The sequence below is a fragment of the Crinia signifera genome, chromosome 9 (genome assembly GCF_055691185.1).
Source record: "Crinia signifera chromosome 9, ASM5569118v1, whole genome shotgun sequence".
Classification (NCBI taxonomy): Eukaryota; Metazoa; Chordata; class Amphibia; order Anura; family Myobatrachidae; genus Crinia; species Crinia signifera.
This window is the reverse complement of record NC_139225.1, coordinates 121,918,005-121,938,481: the sequence shown is the minus strand read 5'-3', so window position 1 is coordinate 121,938,481 and position 20,477 is coordinate 121,918,005. Positions and strand designations below refer to the sequence as shown.

Below are 20,477 nucleotides of genomic sequence, written 5' to 3'. Positions count from 1 at the left end.
AGTTGGTCCTAGCTGTCATTCTAGGAGTCCTTTATGTGACGATGTACACCTGTGCTTATTACGCTCTACGTGTTTTATGACTGGCAGCCACTCGCACTTGCTTTGCCTATCACTTGGACCATAAATAATTTGATTTGGGCCTGGGCTACCAATCCGAGGCACTGCTACAAGAGCCTTGTAGGTCCCTAGGGCGCCTTTGTACACCGTTCGGGAACCACTTGGATAAGGGGTAGTTAAGACAATAAGATGGTCAGTTTAGATATTCATTTATTTCCCAAAAAAATTTAATGTTGCTTTAGCTAAACATGTACAAGTCAGCATCATGACAGAGATAATATAACAAAATATAAAGATAATATAACAAATTATATAACAAAATGAATAGCAGAAATTCAGTCTACTGTATTTATCAATATTATTGTTATTACCAGGTATTTATATAGCGCATACATATTCCACAGCACAGTACAGAGAATTTTTGAACATTCACATCAGTCCCTGCCCCAGTGGCGCTTACAATCTATATTCCCTACCACATGTACACGCACACACAGACATTCTAGGGTTAATGTTGTTGGGAGCCAATTAACCTACTGGTATAATTTTGGATTGTGGGAGGAAACCGGAATACCCAGATAACCCCCCCCGCAGGTATGGGGAGAATATACTGTACAAACTCCGCACAGTTAGAGCCATGGTGGGAATCAAACCCATGACCTCAGTGCTGTGAGGCAGTAACGCTAACCATTACACCATCCATACTGCCCTATTACCATTATTGGCTATGGGCATAGTACATGTATGTAAAAAAAAAAACAGGAATGGGATCATTGGGTCGACCTAAAGACGTTCAACAGTCATTAGGTCAACATAATGGAAGGTCGACAGGTGCCTAGGTCGACAGTCAAAAGGTTGACGTGGGATTTTTCACAGTTTTTTACCCGAATGTCGACAGCCGACATGGACACAGTTTTAAGTGCACAGCGTCCCCTCGAAAAAAACCACGTCGACCTTTTGACGGTCAACCTAGACCATGTTGACCTAATGCTTGTGTCGCCCTAAGCACCTGTGGAACTTCCAGTATGTCGACCAGCTGACCGTATCCCCTTTCAGGGACTCTCACACTAATATATGAAAAGTTACAAATTGTAATATTTGTGCTATGGAAAATTCTAAAATAAATAAATAAATAAATAAATATGTAACAAGTAAAGAATCAAAAAAAAAAAAAGGGAACCACACAATCGATTTTCCATTGATAGCAAAGCAGAAGTTTGTGAACGTCGTCTACAGACCACCGGATGTGAATTAACAGTTTTGGAAAACATAAATAGGATTAAAGAAAACCACAAAATGTCAAATATGTCTCAGAAAACCCAGAACCAGCGAGTAGGGAGTAAACTGGGAAAGCACAAAAGGACTGGCAGAGAATTCGGAGACATGCTTTATAAAATGCTAACACTGGGAGCTGCGTGACGGAGAGATTCTAGTGTTGCCCCAGTCGACCACGCACAGTAGTTGTCATTACAGTTGTATGTCCTGTACACTAGCTGCAGGCTGGTAACTAGTGTATATACTGTATAATGCTGGTCACTCACGGAGCCCGTGCAGGGAATGAAGTAGATCATATCAGGGGTATGCATTCCTTAGATCAATAGTGTCTAGGTTGACCACCAGTGGCTTAAGTTTGTCCCAGTTGCCTGGAGACAAGACAAGTATTGGTGCCCCCCCCCCCCCCCCAAATGTGATACTGTCACTAGGACTACAAACATTAGGTCGACATACAGGAAGGCCGACACAAGCATTATGTCGACATGGGGAAGGTCAACAGTCAAAATGTCGACATTGGGGGTTTTCCCTTTTTTGTGCTGACAGGCGGTGTTTCATGCAATACCATCCACTGGTGAGAGAATAAAATAGTGCGCCGAGCGTAGCGAGGCACCGTGCCCAAAGCACGGCGAGCGCAGTGAGCCATGCAAGGGGTCGCGCTGCTACGTTTCAGTGTTCAGGTCGACTGTCGAAATTTGGGTAAAAAAAAAAAAAAAATGAAAAACTGCATGTCGACCTTTTGATGGTCAACCTAGTTGGCGTCTATTCTACTAGATTGGGGGTTCTCCCAACTGCCACCCCCCGCAGCGGGACAATGCCTGCCGCGGGTGGGACAGCGGGACAGGACCCGAAAATCGGGACTGTCCCGCTGTAATCGTGACAGTTGGGAGGTATGGACAATATAATGTGATTTTCGGATAATTCCTGAACACTTGTTGTATCAGCAGCAGTGGTGGATCTACAATGAGTACAGGATTTGCTGTTTACATGGTTCTCTGTATCAAGTGGGATACAGTCGCTAGGTTGACAGTATGAAGGTCGATATACATTAGTTGGACCACTAAAAGCCAACAAGGCTTACGTCGACAGATGCTATAGGTCAACATGCCTAAGGTTGACAGGGTCAAAAGGTCAACACACGCATTAGGTTGACAATGGGAAGGTTGAGAGTCAAAAGGTTGACGCAAGTTTTTCATTTATTTTCCTAAACCTACCATCCACTAGGGCGTGGAGGGAGAAGGGAATCATGGAGAGCGCAATGAACCATGCGAGGGGACGCGGTACACTGACACCGCGTCCATGGCAACAGAAACTGAATAAAAAAACGGGAAAATATCATGTTGAACTTCTGACTGTCGACCATCCATTGTGGACCTATTTCATGTGCCGACTTAAGCCCAGTCGACTGTCGACCCTATAACCCGTACCAAGACGCTCACACCAGACACACCCATGTTCTTCAATACTTACACTTCTGGAGTCCTGAATCAGCAGCTCTGCACATAATGGCACTGAACCCATTTTCCTGTTGACTTCTCTTCCCATCAGCAGGATCATTCCTATAACCAGGGTGCTGCTGGCGGTTTTCTAACCTGGTGCCGAAATGCGTGACCTTTCTCCTTCGGGTATGGATCATTTCATCGACCATAAGTTGGTTGACAGTCATTAGGTCGACACCACTAGGTCAACAAGCATTAGGCCAACAGTCAAAAGGTCGACAGGGTTTTCGCTGTTTTTTTTTTACCCGAATGTCGACACGGTCGACATGGACACAGGATAAAGTGCACATGCTTCGGGCACGGTGCCTCGCTGCACTCAGCACATTATTTTATTCTCCCACCATGTCCTAGTGGATGCTAAGGCATGAAATACCACCTGTCGGCACATGTCGACCTAATGCTTGTGTCGATCGAATGACCTGTCGACCTTGTTCCATGTTTACCTTTCAGCATGTTGACCTAGTGGTGTCGACCTTATGATGTATCCCCCATTTCCTACCAGTAACCAGGCGTCATATAGCCCATTTCACAGCTTTATTTCTCTGGGAAGCGGTCATCTGTCAGATCAGACTTAGGTCTACAGCCATTAGGTCGACCCGGAAGGTCGACTTGCTCCAAGGTCGACAGGGTTAAAGGTCGACATGGGTCAAGGGTTTAGGTCAACCTGGGTTCAGGTCGACCTGGGTTTTTCACTTTTTTTTGAGCCGACATGTGCCGACAGGCGGTATTTCATGCCCTACAATCCACTAGGGCATGGTGGGAGAATAAAATAGTGTGCCGAGTGCAGCGAGGCACCGTGCCCGAAGCATTGCGAGCGAAGCTAGCGATGCGAGGGGCTGCGGTGCATCTCCAACTGTGTCCATGTTGACTGTGTCGACATTCGGCTAAAAAAAAGGTGAAAAACTCATGTCGACCTAATGACTGTCGACCTAAACCCATGTCGAACTTTAACCCTGTTGACCTTGGGGCAAGTCGACTTCCGGGGTCTACCTAATGACTGTAGACCTAAGTCTGTTCTGACAGATTTACAGCTTTCATTTCTCTGGGGTCAGGTCTGCAGCAACGCCTTTGAAAGAGCGTCACATCATTATTCCCATTGCTCGGCCCACTATACATAAGAAGTGGTCACCATCGGCAGGATGTTGCAAAGTGCCCATGCTTTTCTGGGATCTTCTCCTCCAAATGTGGGAGTCTACCAGAAGTTCCAGGAGATTGGGCAAGTAGGACCCCTGTGTTCTAATAGTAGCTGTGAGAAATTATATTTGTGGGTCAGATTGTGCTAATAGCACTAAAAGGCGTGGATATAGGGTATTGTCATGAGGGTGGGGTGGTGATGGGCCACGCCCATGGGAACACCCAGCGTTTCACTGGTGTTCCCATGAAAATGCTGGGCATTCCCTTGGAGTTTAAGCAGTGACACGGGTGGGCAGCGGACGTCAGCTTCCCACCCTGTTCCCATACAGGGAGCAGGCAAAGCTAAGACACCAGAGAGTGTCTTAGTTCTGCGTGCACCTTCCAACTCATTTGATGGTCATGACCAGCGGATGCTTTGGCCCCGCACCCAAGGCTGCCAACGGATGTTTATGCAAAACATCCAGTTGCATGCCTGCGGGGGTACTCGGCTAACGAGGGGGGGGGCAGCTGTGCGAGTGGCGGGCTGTGTTTTTGTTTTTATCCACACCCAATGCTGCAAATTTTGCAGCGTTGCGTGTGGACCAGAAAGAGGTCAATTATTTGTACATAATACAACAACCAGAATCCTACATAATCACTCAACCAATTACCCACAATATGTTTGTACATATAAATAGGACATGTGTCCGTATATTGCAACAGTATGTGTAACTGTCAGTAATAGAATGTATGTCACACCTGCGTGACCTACAAACAATACCATACAGTCACATTGTACCTGCCAGCCCTGTGACCCAGGGGGTACTTGGAGTTTACAAGTCAGAATCTTTTGGTTTGAAAATCAAAACAGCACCAGGCAGCTACAGCTCACACTGATCAATTCATTATGTGTATATATAGTACAAAAAGCATCATCACATGTTTTACCCCTGGGGGTTTGTGTTCTACATCACACATTATTTCAGTTTTCATAGAAGCACCCAGTCCTACTAAAGTTCACAGCTGCATCACCAATAGCAACCATACAGAAGCAGGGGCATAAAAATACATTTTGGTGGTGAAAGCCTCCTGATGCAGAATCCATAACCCCCTATGTATAGTACTGTATATACATCTTCGAATATAACCTTGAAACTGCTGCACTAGCTCGAACCATTAGAATTCTTAAAACTATAATCTGACAGGTCGCTACAAGGAAATACCTGTACTTGACAGATTGTTACGGAGAAACACCTGTACCCGACAGATCGCTACGGAGACACATCTGTATCCGACAGACCGCTACGGAGACACACCTGTACCTGACAGGTCGCTACGGAGACACACCTGTACCAGACAGATCCCTACGGAGACACACCTGTACCAGACAGACCGCTACGGAGACACACCTGTACCCTACAGATCCCTACGGAGACACACCTGTACCCGACAGATCGCTATGGAGACACACCTGTACCCGACAGATCGCTACGGGGAAACACCTGTACCCGACAGACCGCTACGGAGAAACACCTGTACCCGACAGACCGCTATGGAGAAACACCTGTACCCGACAGACCGCTACGGAGACACACCTGTACCCCACAGATCGCTACGGAGACACACCTGTACCCGACAGATCGCTACGGGGAAACACCTGTACTCGACAGATGGCTACGGGAGGACACACGTGTATTGCTGTACCAGTATCATACATTTTGTCCGGTGTGACTTCAAAGTAAATTCAATTTCTAAAAAAAAAAATTATAAATAATATTTCCAGTTGCAGCGACTACACCTCTGCTGTTCTCCTGTCCTATGGATAGGGATATTCTACAAAGAGATGTTACATTGTATAGCTATTCCATACAATTGATAAGAACAGCCCTACCATATTCAGTACAAGTTTTTAATCCAGACAAGTAAAAATGATTTGTAGTCACTGCCCATTGTAAATCAATGCATTTAATTAAAAGGGTACTAGTCAATTCAGAAACATTCATTAAATATTTAGCAGACAGTAGTGTGTCACAGAACATTCTCACAATTCATTCATTTTAATGGACTGTGTGATCCTCCAAAACTCTTGCATCTATTGCTAAACAAGAAAAAGCCTGGCTCCTTCCCTTCCCTGCAACTCCCTGTATATGGTAAAAGGAGACTAGGGGCAAAATTTATTAGGGTCACAGAATCAGAAAGTGAGAGATTTGGTAAGAAATCTCCAGTTTTTCTTAAAGTGGCAATCATTTACACGGCAAAACCAGTTAGATTTTGCAGTGTAAACGATTGCCGCTTTAAAAAAAAAAAAAAACCTGGGAGATTTCTTACCAAATCTCTCACTTTCTGATTCTGTCACCCTATTACATTTCACCCTCAGTACTGAATACATCTCTTAGCACTATGCTCCCACACTTACCATCACACACAGATATAGGAGCATGGTAAATCTCTGTTTAGGAAGATCCACAGAATTTCATCTATTCGCACTGAGTAATATCCTCCTGCTCCTATTATGTCTGACACTCATTAAAATGTGAAAACTCCCCTCTACCTCCCCCCTTCTGCTTTCTCCCCTTCCCCCATCCCACAACATTTCTCATCCCTCCTGATGTTTACACTACAGCCCTCCACTCCATCCTCCCAACATCTGCATAAAGTTCACAGTTCAGTTTAAAACACCAAGGTCACACCCAAACCTATACATCTGCAAATGTGGGACCTTACTAGCAGCAGCAAGCACAATGCCTTCTAGTAAGCCATTCAGAAACTGAGAAGATGCAATATACAGTATATACAAACACACTGTATACTCACACACGTGCCTCTCCTTGTTAGTCTTGTGGTAAGTACATATGGTAGGAAGCGAAATGTCCACTGGGACATGGACTGATGTGAATGACCAAATATTTTTGGTAAAGCACTGCAGCAGATGTAAGCTTCACATAACTCACACACACTGTGTAATTATATATATATATATATATATATATATATATATATATATATATATATAGATAGAGAGAGAGAGAGAGAGAGAGAGAGAGAGAGAGAGAGAGAGAGAGAGAGAGAGAGAGAGAGAGAGAGAGAGAGAGAGAGAGAGAGAGAGAGAGAGAGAGAGAGAGAGAGAGTTTCCTATATAGCGCAGCATATTCCGTTGTGCTTTACAATTGGAAACAACAGTTATTAAACAAACTGGGTAGTAACAGATCGATTTAGAGGTAGGAGGGCCCTGCTCACAAGCGTACAATCTAGATAGATAGATAGAGTTTTGCTTTCAAGTATAGTTTTATTATACTCATTTAATAATCATATAATTAGATGCCATTCCCACTACCAACAACACTGGATAAGAGACAGTTGCCTATCTCCCTTGTTTCCCCAGGGAACGGATAGCACATGAACAGACTATCAATACATTAACAGGCTTATGGCCAGCAAAACACTCTACAAGCATCACAAGACCCTCATTACTGTACACGTGTCACAAACAGCATCTAGAACATGTACAGTATGAACAAAACTTACACATTGTTGTAACCAAAGTAATCCTTTTTTTTTTTTTAAATATTTTATAAAACAATGACCAGCAGGCAAGTACAATAACATTATATATATATATATATATATATATATATATATATATATATACACACACACACATACACACACAAAGTTGTGTAACTAGGGAATCATATTCCACTAAAACAAGCACACACTGTAACAGACGTAGTAGAGTAACAGACATACTCACCACAGAGCAGAACCAGCATTTCCAGTAACTGAGACAGAGATGACAATAATTATAACTCCATGTGCACATCCATCCTTAGAGGAAATAAAATAGACGGAACCTATGGGACAGTTGTCCAGTTTCTCATTCTCCAGAATCTAGCTAATCCTCCCAATGTGAGAGCAACAGCAGCTGTTATCACCACTCCTTTGTTAGGCACAGCCAATGCTGAGTATTACAAGCAGCATGCCTCAGAGGAAAGAAAAAAAATCTGGAGAGAAGAATAGGCCTAATGTCTGGGCTGGATCTGAAAGCCAGGGGGACCCTTGGGGGGTCTCAATAGGAAATGTTTTCCATTGGATGAGGAATATTATTAGACTAGTAGATCCCACCCAGTTCCCCGTGTTTTGCCATTCTCTGAAAAACCCAATCACAATCTTTATAGGGTTTATATACTGCCAGGGAAAACATCTCCCCCACAAAAGAAATTGCCATCATATGTTCAGCTTCTAATGAATAAACCTCATTTCCTGCTCAATTAGTTTGCAGGAGGAGTAAGAAAATGGAACATCATCCTTTACATTTTTTAGATGCAACCAATTTATTTTCCTATAATCCTACCTTAAGTGTTGTGTTGCCCGCTGAAATGTAAAAAGGCAAAAGAAATAGTAAAACATCTGTCTCTCATTTCACGTTATGTTGCCAAGCTATATATGAAAATAAAAAAAAGTGACCAGATGCATTTCCCAAAATACTCTCTGGCAAGTACATCAAACTATTGAGCCTTGAATAATTCCATTCACATTTTTCTTCTCTGATGTGATTTTATCGCAGGTTTTTGTTTTTCATTTCGGGGCCAATAATTTAAATATTTTGGGCATATTTGGCCCATCACGCTGAGTATCTCATTCTAATTGGAAATCTTCACTACAAGAATGTATTTGTTAATATTATTAGGTATTATGTAGTTCAATCGCTGTTTTAGAACTACAAGTTCAAGCATGCATGTCCAAACTGTGGCCCGCCAGCTGTTGTGAAACTACACATCCCAGCATGCCTTGCCATAGTTTTAGCATTCCCTAATAGCAAGACTGTGGCAAGGCATGATGGGACTTGTAGTTTCACAACAGCTGGAGGGTCATAGTTTGGACATGCCTGCCCTAGAGACTCACAGAATACAAACAATCTACTAAGATGGGGGTTCTATTCCACGTGGGATGTTGCAATGGGCAACCAATCAGAATTTACTTCTTTCTTATTTTGCAGCAACTAGAACTGGGGTAGTCAACTCCAGTCCTCGAGAGCTACCAACAGTTAATGTTTTCCAGGTCTCCTCACAGAATCACCAGTGAAGTAATTAGCTCCACCTGTGGATCTTTTAAAATGTGTCAGTGAGTAATGAGTGCACCTGTGCAGCAGCTGGGTTGTATGGAAAATGTGAACTGTTGGTACAGTAGCTATCGAGGACTGGAGTTGGCTACCACTGGAAGATAATAGATAGTACAGGTTGAGTAGCCGTTATCCGAAATGCTCGGGACCACAAGCATTTTAGATAAGGAATATTTTTGTTCCATACTTACCTGGCCCCCTGGTGGTGCCCTGATGGTCCCCCGACATCCACGGCGGCCTTCAAAATCATCTCCAGTGGCATCTCCGGTCCCGGGGGTGTATTGCATGAGTGCGCGAACGCGCCATTGACATCACCTGCACGCCCACGCACTTGCGCAATGCACCCCTGGGATCGGAAATGCTGCTGAAGAGGATCCCAGAGGTCGTCGTGGACATCGGGGGATGAGGAAAGTATGAAAAAAAAAGGAACGGGGGAAGAAAAATATATATATTTTTTAAAAACACGGTTTTCGGAATATTTTGGTGTTTGGATTACACGAATAAGGGAGACCAGACCTGTCTCTGATTGGTTGCCCATAGCGACATCCCATATGAAATAGAACGCTCATCTTAGTAAATTTGGCCACAATCTGATTACCTCTATACTAAAAATAAAAAAATAGAGCCCCAGTAATTATTATGCCTTTTTTCCCCCCTGTAACTTGCAAAACAAATTCAGTGCCAAACAGTATAATGAGCTGCATTGTAGCACTGCTGAAGCCGGCCTGGTTAATTGTCTGCCTTACCTCCGTCTTGACTGGAATATTAATTCATCTGGTCCTTGGCCCGTTGCCCTCTTTCAGAGCCAGCCCAAACTATTGAAAGCTTGAATTGTTGGACAAATTGATCTTAAAACCAAGTCTCTTCTTACTTTCTTCATGTTTCTCTTCGGTGAATAATAATACAAAATGATAGAGTATTGCTGCAAAGTAGTTTTTATATATACAGTAGTTTTCCTTCCTAACTGCTGGACTGAGTAGAAGCACACACAGGCCCGCCCGCCTCTAGAACCACAGCATATGTGAGGAACTCCAAGCTGTTTCGTTAACCATAGTTGTGCCAGTTAGACTTTAAAGCACTGCGGTAAAGGGGATTTCTATTTTAGTCGTCGTTTTTTTCTGCTTTATGTGTATGCACTTTCCGTAAAAATTATGCATACAAATAGTGAAACTTTAAAAGGTAATTTTAGAATGCACAAACTTTTTTTAAGTGCTTTATATAAGTATTAGGCTATTATTCCCATTTGAATTAGGTATATTGGTACTTGTTACCTAGAACGGCGGGCATCGCATGCACATCACATGCCATTATAATGGCATGCGATGCGACCGATGCGATGCCCACGATTTCACATAGAAATGAATGGTAAAAGGTAAATCGCGTTGGTCGCATCGCATGCGGCCAAAAAACCGCATGCGATGCGACCGACACGATTACAGCGATTTACATAGGCAACAATGTTAAATGGCCCAATTGACCCGATTTCACATAGGGAACAATGTTAAATGGCCCACAGACCCCAAATAGCCACCCTGAAGTGTGAAATGGCCCCCCCAATTGTTAACGCCACCCCATGATCAACATCAACCCGAAGCGTGGCGAGCGGCGGCGGTACGCGTCCTCCGACCTTTTCATACCCTTACTATCCACGTCGGCGTGTAGTTGAGAATAGAAAGTGTGGTGAGCGCAGCGAGCCACTGAGCCCGAAGCGTGGCGAGCGCAGCAGATACCTGTGAAGCCCGCGAGGGGACGCGGATACCTGTGAAGGTATCTGCGTCCGCTCGCCACGCTTTGGGCTCGGTGGCTCACTGCGCTCGCCACACTTTCTATTCTTAACTCCACGCCGACGTAGATAGTGGGGATATGAAAAGGACGGAGGACGCGTACCACCGCCCCTCGCAGGCTCGCTGCGCTCGCCACGCTTCGGGTTGACGTTGATAGTGGGGTGGCGTTAACAATTGGGGGGCCATTTCACACTTCGGTGTGGGTATTTGGGGTCTGTGGGCCATTTAACATTGTTCCCTATGTGAAATCGGGTCAATTGGGCCATTTAACATTGTTCCCTATGTAAAATCGCGGTAATCGCGTCGGTCGCATCGCATGCGATTTTTTGGCCGCATGCGATGCGACCGACGCAATTTTTCCCCCTGCGATGCCTAGGATCAAAATCGGTGGCGCCGTTCTAGGTAACAAGTACCGGAATATTTAATATACAAAAACTAAATTGTAACAATTGTTGCTGTGTAAGAAACCACAGATGTCTATATAGTGAAACAGGGCTGCTTACAAGTATCTTGGTATTCTTCATGACATTTTGGCCACTAGAGGGCGCTCTTCAATTAAAGCCTATGGGTAATATTCCATTTCTTTTGCTGAGATGCCATTCACGCTAATGGATGCAGTTAATGTGAATAATGTGATGGAATAGTTATCAAAATTAAAAGCTGTAACAAGATGAAATAAAATGGATCATGTTTCCGTTAATGTACAGAGCTCCCAAAATGACGAAATTTTTCAGCACCTATGACCACATGTACAGTGGTGAGATGAAGCAGAATGTCACCTGAGACGGGTCATGGGTCGGCACTTATTAGGTGAACATGCATTCGGTCAGCCACAGAAGGTTGACATGGCTTAAATCGACGCATGGTATATGTCGACATGGCTAATGTTGACAGGGTTGGAAGGTTGACACAAACATTAGGTCAACAATGAATAGGTCCACAGTCAAAAGATCGAAGTGAGTTTTTCACGTTTCCCCCCAAATGTCGACATGCTCACTGTCAAAGTGTAGCGCTGCTCTCGACCATTCTCCGGGCACGGTGCCTCGCTAGGCACGGCACACTATTATTTTCTCCCTCCATGCCCTTGTGGATGTTAGGGCATGGAATACCGCCTATTGGCACATGTCAGCTAAATAAAAAAAACACGAAAAACTCAGGTCGACCCTTTGGCTGTTGACCTAGCCATTGCTTGTGTCGACCTGCCAACCCTGTCCACCTTAGCTATGTCGACCTATTTCATGTGTCAACCTAAGCTATGTCGACCTTTAGTGGTCACCCTAATATGTGTTCACCTAACGACTGTATACCGCTGATATAGCTCTCTCTCTCTCTCTATATATATACTTCTTTGCACCCTTCCTGAGTCCTGGTTAGCGCACCTCTCAGCAGTTCTGGCGCTGAGAACCAGTGCACTTTTCACTGTTCTCTGTTCACTGCATCAGGAGGCTGCAAGCAGTACATTAATTCAGGGTCTAAGTCAGGCATTCCCAACCACGGTCCTCAAGGCACACCAACAGTGCAGGTTTTAGTGATACCCAGGCTTCAGCGCAGATGGTTTAATCAGAATTCCTCAGGTACTAATTAAGTCACCTGTGCTCAAGCCTGGATATCTACAAAACCTGTACTGTTGGTGTGCCTTGAGGACCGTGGTTGGGAATGCCTGCTCTAAGTGTTCCAATTGACATAGTGGCACCAAAAAATGTGAAAAACTAATGTTGACCTTTTTCCCATGTCAACATTTCGGGTTTGACCTAGACCCTTGATGGCTAACCATGACACTCCAGCTGTTGTTGAACTACACATCCCAGTATGCTATGCTTCAGTTTTGTTATTTGGCCTTGCTAAATCTGATGCAGAGCATGCTGGGATGTATAGTTCAACAACAGCTGGAGTGTCAAGGTTAGCCATCAAGGACCTACTGTAGACCAGGCATGTCCAACGTTGGCCCTCCAGATGTTGTGAAACTACACATCCCAGCATGCTTTGCCACAGTTTTGCTATTAGACAATGCTAAAACTATTGCAAAGCATGCTGGGATGTGCAGTTTCAAAACATCTGGAGGGCCAACGTTGGACATGCCTGACCTAGACCATGGGTCTTCAAACTGTGGCCCTCCAGATGTTGTGAACCTACAAATCCCAGCATGCCTTGCCACAGTTTTAACACTTCCTTATCGCAAAACTGTATCAAGGCATGCTGGGATTTGTAGTTTCACAACATCTGGAGGGCCACAGGTTGAAGACCTGTGACCTAGACGCTGCGAACCACACCCCCTTATATAAAGGGTGTTTAGAACAGGTGCTCTGTTTGCAAGGCTTCATTACAGCCACACCCTTCAGTTTGGAAGCTTAGGATCTCATAGATACAAAAATAGATTTATTTTCCCAAGAAAACAAATTATAAAGTGACGCTATGGGAAATCTGCGCATTCTAATTTTGGCCTCCTGTATTAATAAGGATGAGAGAACTCTGCAGTCGTGGCTGAATGAAGGACCAAAGTATTATCATCTGTTGTAAAAAGAAAAAGAACATGCGTAAAATGTCTTCGTAGCCAGTCCAGTTTCCACATCCGCTGTGTGACAGACACATCGCAGACATTGTATTCCTTTTACACAGTGCTACAACTACTGAGGCTGAGGGAAAACTGCTATGTTGTGATTTGGGCCTAAGCCTGACATACATCAAACTGATCAAAGCCAAACTCTGGTTGCTGACTCACACATAACCCTAATGACTGCTGTAACTAGTACTGAGCGGCAGATACAAATGACCTCAACTTGCCAATTAACATTTGCTAATCGCAGGCCTGAAACAGAATATAACTGAAACCACAATATCTGTATGTATGTTTTGTTAATAGATGTAATGGCATCAGGGCACCTATTTGGACACTTTAAGCGCAAATCCATTTTTATTTATTGCTTTATTTCTAGAAATGTTAGTCATGTGGGGAATACAGACATGGAGATTTGAGCAAGAGATGTGTTCTGAGCAATTTAGTGTGGGAGACAGTGGTGTAGCTAGGGCTCAGCAGCCCTAGCGGTGGTGGGGGGGGCAGGCGCCACGGGGGCGCAGGGTCACGCCGCTCACAGAGGCTGCATATCCTCCAACATGACCCATTCCATTAGGTACAAAATGCTCTGCTCCTGGACTTCTTCCTTAATTTAGCATTGCCTTCACCTTTGCTGGATCACCGTTATTATCACTGAACTAGTTCAAAGCAGGTGACTGCAATTATCTATTAAGAAAGAAGTCCAGAAACAGAGCACTTTGTACCTACTGGAACGGGTCATGTTGGAGGGTCTGAGGCTGCCAGGAGCCCTGTGAGAGAAAACCAAAAGCTCTGCAGCATCCAGTAATTAAGGATTCTTACTTCTATCTCCGGCTGTCTGTGTGAGGACGCCCAGTGACCCACCCCATGAACCACCCATGGGGCGGGTCACTGAGCGTCCTCACACAGACAGCCGGAGAGCTCCCCCTTACACCGTGGTCACCGCTCCCCCTTACCGTAACCGCGCCTACTCCTTCCACCCTGACCGCTGCTCCTCCTTACACCCTGGCCGCCGCTCCCCTGTCCTCACTCCCGGGCCCTGGCTGATCAAAGCAGCACAGGTACTGTTCTGTCTGTACCTGCACTGTCAGCGCATTTTTTTTTTTTGTGGGGGGGGGGGGCAGCATTTTTTATGGCTGGGGGGAGCCACCATTTTAGTTACGCTACTGGTGGGAGATTTGATTTCCCATAGTCTATATCAGTGGTTCTCAACTTCGGTTTCAAGTACCCCTAAGCAGGGCTGCCACTAGAAATTGTGGGGTCCGGGACTGATTTCTAGTCCGCCCCCCCCCCCCCCCACCCCCCTCATTTATCGCCCAGCTCTGCTGCCGGCTGGCTCTGCATATATATATATATATATATATATATATATATATATATATATATATATATATATATATATATATAGAGTCCAAGTCAGCCGGCACTCGGTGTGTTCTCAAGAATATAGGCCCCGGTGCCCGGACGTAATAACAGATATGAATCCAACAGAGGCAGCACTCAAGAGGCGGTTGTAGGTGAAAAAAAGGAGTCTGTATTAAAAGACTAGCTTTCGGGGTATGACCCCCTTCATCAGGTACAGACAACAACAGTGACATATAACACTCACCTCTAATATAGTCACCAACAGCTCCGGCCACCCCCGCACGCTGCCAGCAGTTCAGATGCACATACAGGAAATACGCGTCATAGCATATCCGGCGTGTAGTGGATGAAGTTGCCCGGCAACTAAAACAGCTTGCGTCTCACTGAAAGGAGTGAATGCGCATAATCCGGAAGAAGGCGCTTACCAGCGGCGGGGGAAGCCGAATCTGACGGGGAGCAAGGCACAGTATAAATACATGTAAAAAGACAAAACATAAAAGCTATACACAAAAGAAAAACAATAATAAAACAAACAAAAAGACACGAAAATATATACAGCAGGCATAATTACATAATGGCATTCCAGTTAATTTTTTTATGAAGACCACGTGGATGAGTTACATCCAGTCTGAGAATCCATTGGGATTCAAGTCTCAGGAGTTGTCTGGCACGGTCACCTCTGCGCAGGGATTCTTTAATGTGGTCTATTATAAAGTACTTGAGGGAAGCCAATGGGTGACAAAACGCTTTGAAATGGCGCGCCACAGGTTGGTCGACATTCCTGCCGCGTAGTGACAGGTCAATCGCCGACCTGTGTTGCGCCATACGGACTCTAAAGGGGCAAGTGGTCTGGCCCACATAGTAAAGCCCGCAGGGGCATACTATAATGTATACAACGAATGCAGTACGGCATGACACCACATGGCGAATTTGATATTCCTTATCCATATGGGGATGTTTGAAGCTTTTACAAGTGTCCATGTAATTACATGTAACGCAATCTAAACAACTGTAGCAACCAGCAGCTTTAAAGGTGGTATTGGGAGCTCGCGGAATACCCATACCAGTAATTTCAGTTTTAACCAACCTATCGCGCAAATTAGGGCCACGTTTGAAAGCAGCCATAGGCCGAGAAGCACGGAACCCGGGTAATTCTAAATCAGTTTTAACAATAGGCCAGAGTGATTTAGTTGCATAACTGAGGATAGGGCTGTCTGTGGAGAATGTACTGGTCCACGGGATAACATCCTCAGTGGAGCGTTTCTTGGGCTCTAGCAATATCTGACGTGGCATCTGCATGACCTGATTTTTCTGGGCGGCCAGTAAGGCTGGATCATAGCCTCTAATCAGATATTTGCCAACCAAATGGTCAAGCCGATCTGAGAGAGCATCATGATCACTAACCAGTCTCGCCACCCTAATCATCTGTGATAGTGGAAGGCCACGCTTGAGGGCGGGAGGGTGATGGCTGCTGGACATTAAGAATGTGTTGCGTGATACATCTTTGTAAAAGACATCAGTGGTGATGCTGTTGTTTTGGATGGTAATCTCCACATCCAAGAAATGCGCCAAAGTGGTGCTGCATTCATAAGTGTACCGTATAGGAGAGTCACGGGAATTGGCATAAGACATGAGATCATCAAATTCCTCCTGTACACCCGTTCACATGATGAAAATATCATCTATGTAGCGGGTGTACAGGAGCAAATGCCGCTTAATCTCAGGCCTATTAAGGAACACCTCCTCTTCTTGGCTGAACATAAAAATGTTTGCGTAGGATGGCGCCAATCAAGGCGTGAATCAAGGGAAGGGGGGTCGCGGGGGTCCGCAAATTGTGGGAGGGGGGGTTGTGGGGGTCCATGAATCACTGGGGGGGCGCACACTGGTGAACACATACGGTCAATGCTGATTACAATATCCGCCCCTGATGAAGTCATGATATGACGAAACGCGTTGGGCTAACTGTGATCAAGATCTCCTGAATTGAACAGCAATTATTCATGTTCACCAATTGTATATCTGTGATACCCTAAAAAAGGGCTAATTTTATTCTTGTACTTATACCTGTATATTTTATATTAAATACCAAATGTTTAAATCGTTATTGATTGTATCTTAGCGCACTCTGATACCCCCCCTTTTTCCCATTTCTATTGTCTGGGTCTTGTCTAACAGAAGACCCTTCAGAGGTGCTGCTTTTATTTCTATAGCGCAGGAAGGGGTTCCCCCCACATTTATTTATATATATATATATATATATATATATATATATATATATATATATATATATAACAAAAATTGGGTACTGTTCAGCGCTTCGCCCTTATTGGGTCTGATCCAGTTCTTATTGTGTCCCAGGGTATAGTTTTTCTCAAATAATACACCAATCCTGTATGGCAGGCGGCTGCTATGTTCTCCTTTTGAAACGTTGTTGTGTCGTCTCGAAATGTGTACTGGAAAAATGGATGAGAAACAGCGCTCTCTAGTGTAATAGGTAAAGGTCACACTTCCAAAGTATAGTAATGTGCGTACCGTATATAAGTGAATTTAGTGCTCATCAAAGTAATTCTTTGGATTGTTGATCCCGTGGGTTTACCAGGCTGCTACCCGGACTACAAATTTAGACACTGTACGTGTCTCTCCACGAGATACTCGTGGAGAGACACGTACAGTGTCTAAATTTGTAGTCCGGGTAGCAGCCTGGTAAACCCATGGGATCAACAATCCAAAGAATTACTTTGAAGAGCACTAAATTCACTTATATACGGTACGCACATTACTATACTTTGGAAGTGTGACCTTTACCTATTACACTAGAGAGCGCTGTTTCTCATCCATTTTTCCAATATATATATATATATATATATATATATATATATATATATATATATAAAATTCATTCTCTCACACACACAAAACATAAATAGACACACCCACTACATACATGATACATACATACACAGCATACATAACATACACATACACAAAACACACTGCATAGATACATTCAAAACACACACAGCATACATTCATATACACACTACACACAGCATAAAGCATACCGTACATCCAAACACAGACTCACAGAACATGTAATGTAGATACACACCACACTTACTGGCCTCCTCCTCTGAGCTGCGGGCGCAGGGCTTTCTCCTCATGATTTCTAGGGCCAGGGCTCATCCTCTTCCAGGTCCCTGAGCCGGGTCTCCTCCCTGCGGTCCCCCGACCGGCATCCTCCTCCCAGTCCCGAGCCGGTTCTCCTCCCCGCAATCCACCTGCCGGGCGTCCTCCCAGTCTCCGAGCTGGGTCTCCTCCCCGCAATCCCCGGCTGCTGCATTTCTCTGGTGCTGGGTCTCGCATTACAGCTCAACAGAGCGAAAGGGGAGCCACTTCCTGTGCAACAGTATTTTAAAATAAAAACTTCAAGAGGGTGCAGGAGTATTCCACTGACCCCTGGGCCCCCATGTCTGCCGGAGCCCGGGACTCCAGACCCTACACCCCCCCCCGTTGGCAGCCCTGCCCCTAAGGGAGATTCCAGGTCAGGTGGTCAGAAGGCCAGCAGGTCTGAGCACCGTCTCGGAACAGTTTGATATCCCCTCATGTCCCGTGTGCATTGGGCCTGAGGGGATATCAAATTGGGCCAATTTGACGGCTCGATTCATCGGAATTGACTAAAACAGGCCCAGTGTATGGGGGCCTAAACAGTTCACTTATTCTATTTCACCCAGCAAGTACAGAGGTGCACTCATTACTCACTGACACATTTTAAAAGATCCACAGGAGAACACTGTCCCTGATAGATCGCTCAACACACATTACTGACACATCGCTGTGTGCTGAGCGATCTTATTAGACAGGGGTTAAAGTGAGGGGGAACGGGGTGGAACTGAGTTCCACCACCTCTAATGGTAGGGGGAACTGAGTTCCACCTCTACCACAGTCCTGAAAAGTAATTCCAACAGAAAAGCCTGTTCCAGTAGCTTCTTCTTCTGGTACGGCGTATATAATTTAAAGTTAAGATGAACAACTGTGAACATTATGTGTATAAGGGGCATTACTGTATGGTTTAAGATGAATCAAGGGCAGTACATGCGGTGTAATGTGTACACAATTGTGCTACAATGTGTTGTGGGGCCATTATCCCTTTATGGGTGGTAGGGCACAAATTTCCTGGCACTGGTCTAGGCTCTGCTCATTGTTAGGGGAACGGAGTTCCACCACCACTCCAGGACCACTTTAAGCCCTGTTATTAGAGCATTCTGAACAATCTACATTGCTCAGATCGGCCAGCAAGATTTCCCATGTGTAGGCCCCTGAACACAAGAGATTTGTACTGAGCGAATTAGTATGGGTGATTTGTGTTAAGCAAAAAAAAAAGTAAAAATTGTGACGGTATTTCAGGAGTGAGGGTGACGTCGATCGCTGACTAGATATATACTGCATGCTTGAATGATCTAGCCGCACATCTCCATCTCTATGGGGCATACACACTGAGCGATTTGTGCTTTATTTCTAAGCGATTTAGCGAAATCACTTAAAAATCAAGCAATCATCTCCATGTGTACAGATGGAGCGCCTCCAGCCAGCGCCGGGGCTCGCTAGATTGCCCCCCGCTGGCGAGATGGCGTTCCATCTGACTGGGACACACGAGTATCCCACACGCATGTGCACCCCAGTTAACGGGCAATGGGAGACCACTTCAGGCAGGGCAGGGTTAGGGGGGGGAGGTGCCGGTGAGCGTCAGGGACCGGCGGCGAGGGTTACGGGGACCAGTAGTGAGCTCCTTTGGAAGGGGACACAAGCACGCGTCCCCTTCCGGCGGTTGGTGGGGGCTGGTGGTTGGCGGTCCTACCCCTGCTAAATGAGGCAGGCCCCATAAGAGTAATGCAGGGATGTGCGTAGATTCAGAAGGCTGTGGGAACAGCTGTCTCAGGCAGCAGCAATTTGGTGACAGCAAGATGTTTGTGTAAGAGATGAGAAGGAGCCAGTGCAGTTACAGAATGTCGGGCAGATCAGACCATTCATCACCGTCTGTAACAGTTACAGGGATAGAGGGATTCAAAATGGCCCAAGCAGATCCTATTCTCTAGGACATGTCACCGTTTGAGGTGATCTGTTCATTAAATAGTGAAATAACACAGGCTTTTCCATCCGTGGGGTCAATTTTATAAAAGCTTTTAAAAATGAAAAGCCTGTCAGATTTTTGCTTTGATCTGATTGTATCCTTTTCTAGATTGCAAATATAGAAATAGATAGGTGAAAATTTACTAAGACAGCGATGGCTAACCTTGACACGCCAGCTGTTGTTGAACTACACATCCCAGCATGCCCTGCATCAGTTTTAGCATTGCTAAATAGTAAAACTGTAGCAGGGCATGCTGGGATGTATAGTTCAACAACAGCTGGAGTGTCAAGGTTAGCCATCACTGTACTAAGATGTGAATTCTATTTTGCATTGGATGTTGCTATGGGCAAAAATCAGATACTATCTATTATCTAATTTATTTTGCACCCTCTAGATAGAAGATAGTAGATATCCCTCACAGAATCTGATTTGGTTGCTATGGGCAACTTCACCTCTTTTCATTTTAGAAGCTTTAGTAAAGTTCACCCTGTATGTAAATAGGTACCCAAAGAACAGGCTGCCCCCTCTTACCTGATCTATTTCATATATTTAATATCATTGTTTGCCTTTGGATGATTCATTTGCACCT

At 44.8% G+C, this 20,477-nt stretch overlaps 1 protein-coding gene across 3 annotated transcripts in view; it reads right to left on the bottom strand.

Moving 5' to 3' along the window:
* Positions 1–10,053, bottom strand: part of LPAR4 (lysophosphatidic acid receptor 4) — a 42,056-nt gene extending 32,003 nt beyond the window's left edge. Inside the window, exon 1 of one of the 3 annotated variants that reach the window (XM_083159619.1) lies at positions 9,807–10,053. The gene's annotated coding sequence lies outside the window, so the exon portion shown is untranslated. Of the gene's footprint in view, positions 1–6,357; positions 6,461–7,692; positions 8,043–9,806 lie in introns of those variants that run through there. The other 2 variants (XM_083159617.1, XM_083159618.1) reach the window with 2 other exon arrangements.
* Between the last annotated feature and the right edge of the window lie 10,424 nt (positions 10,054–20,477).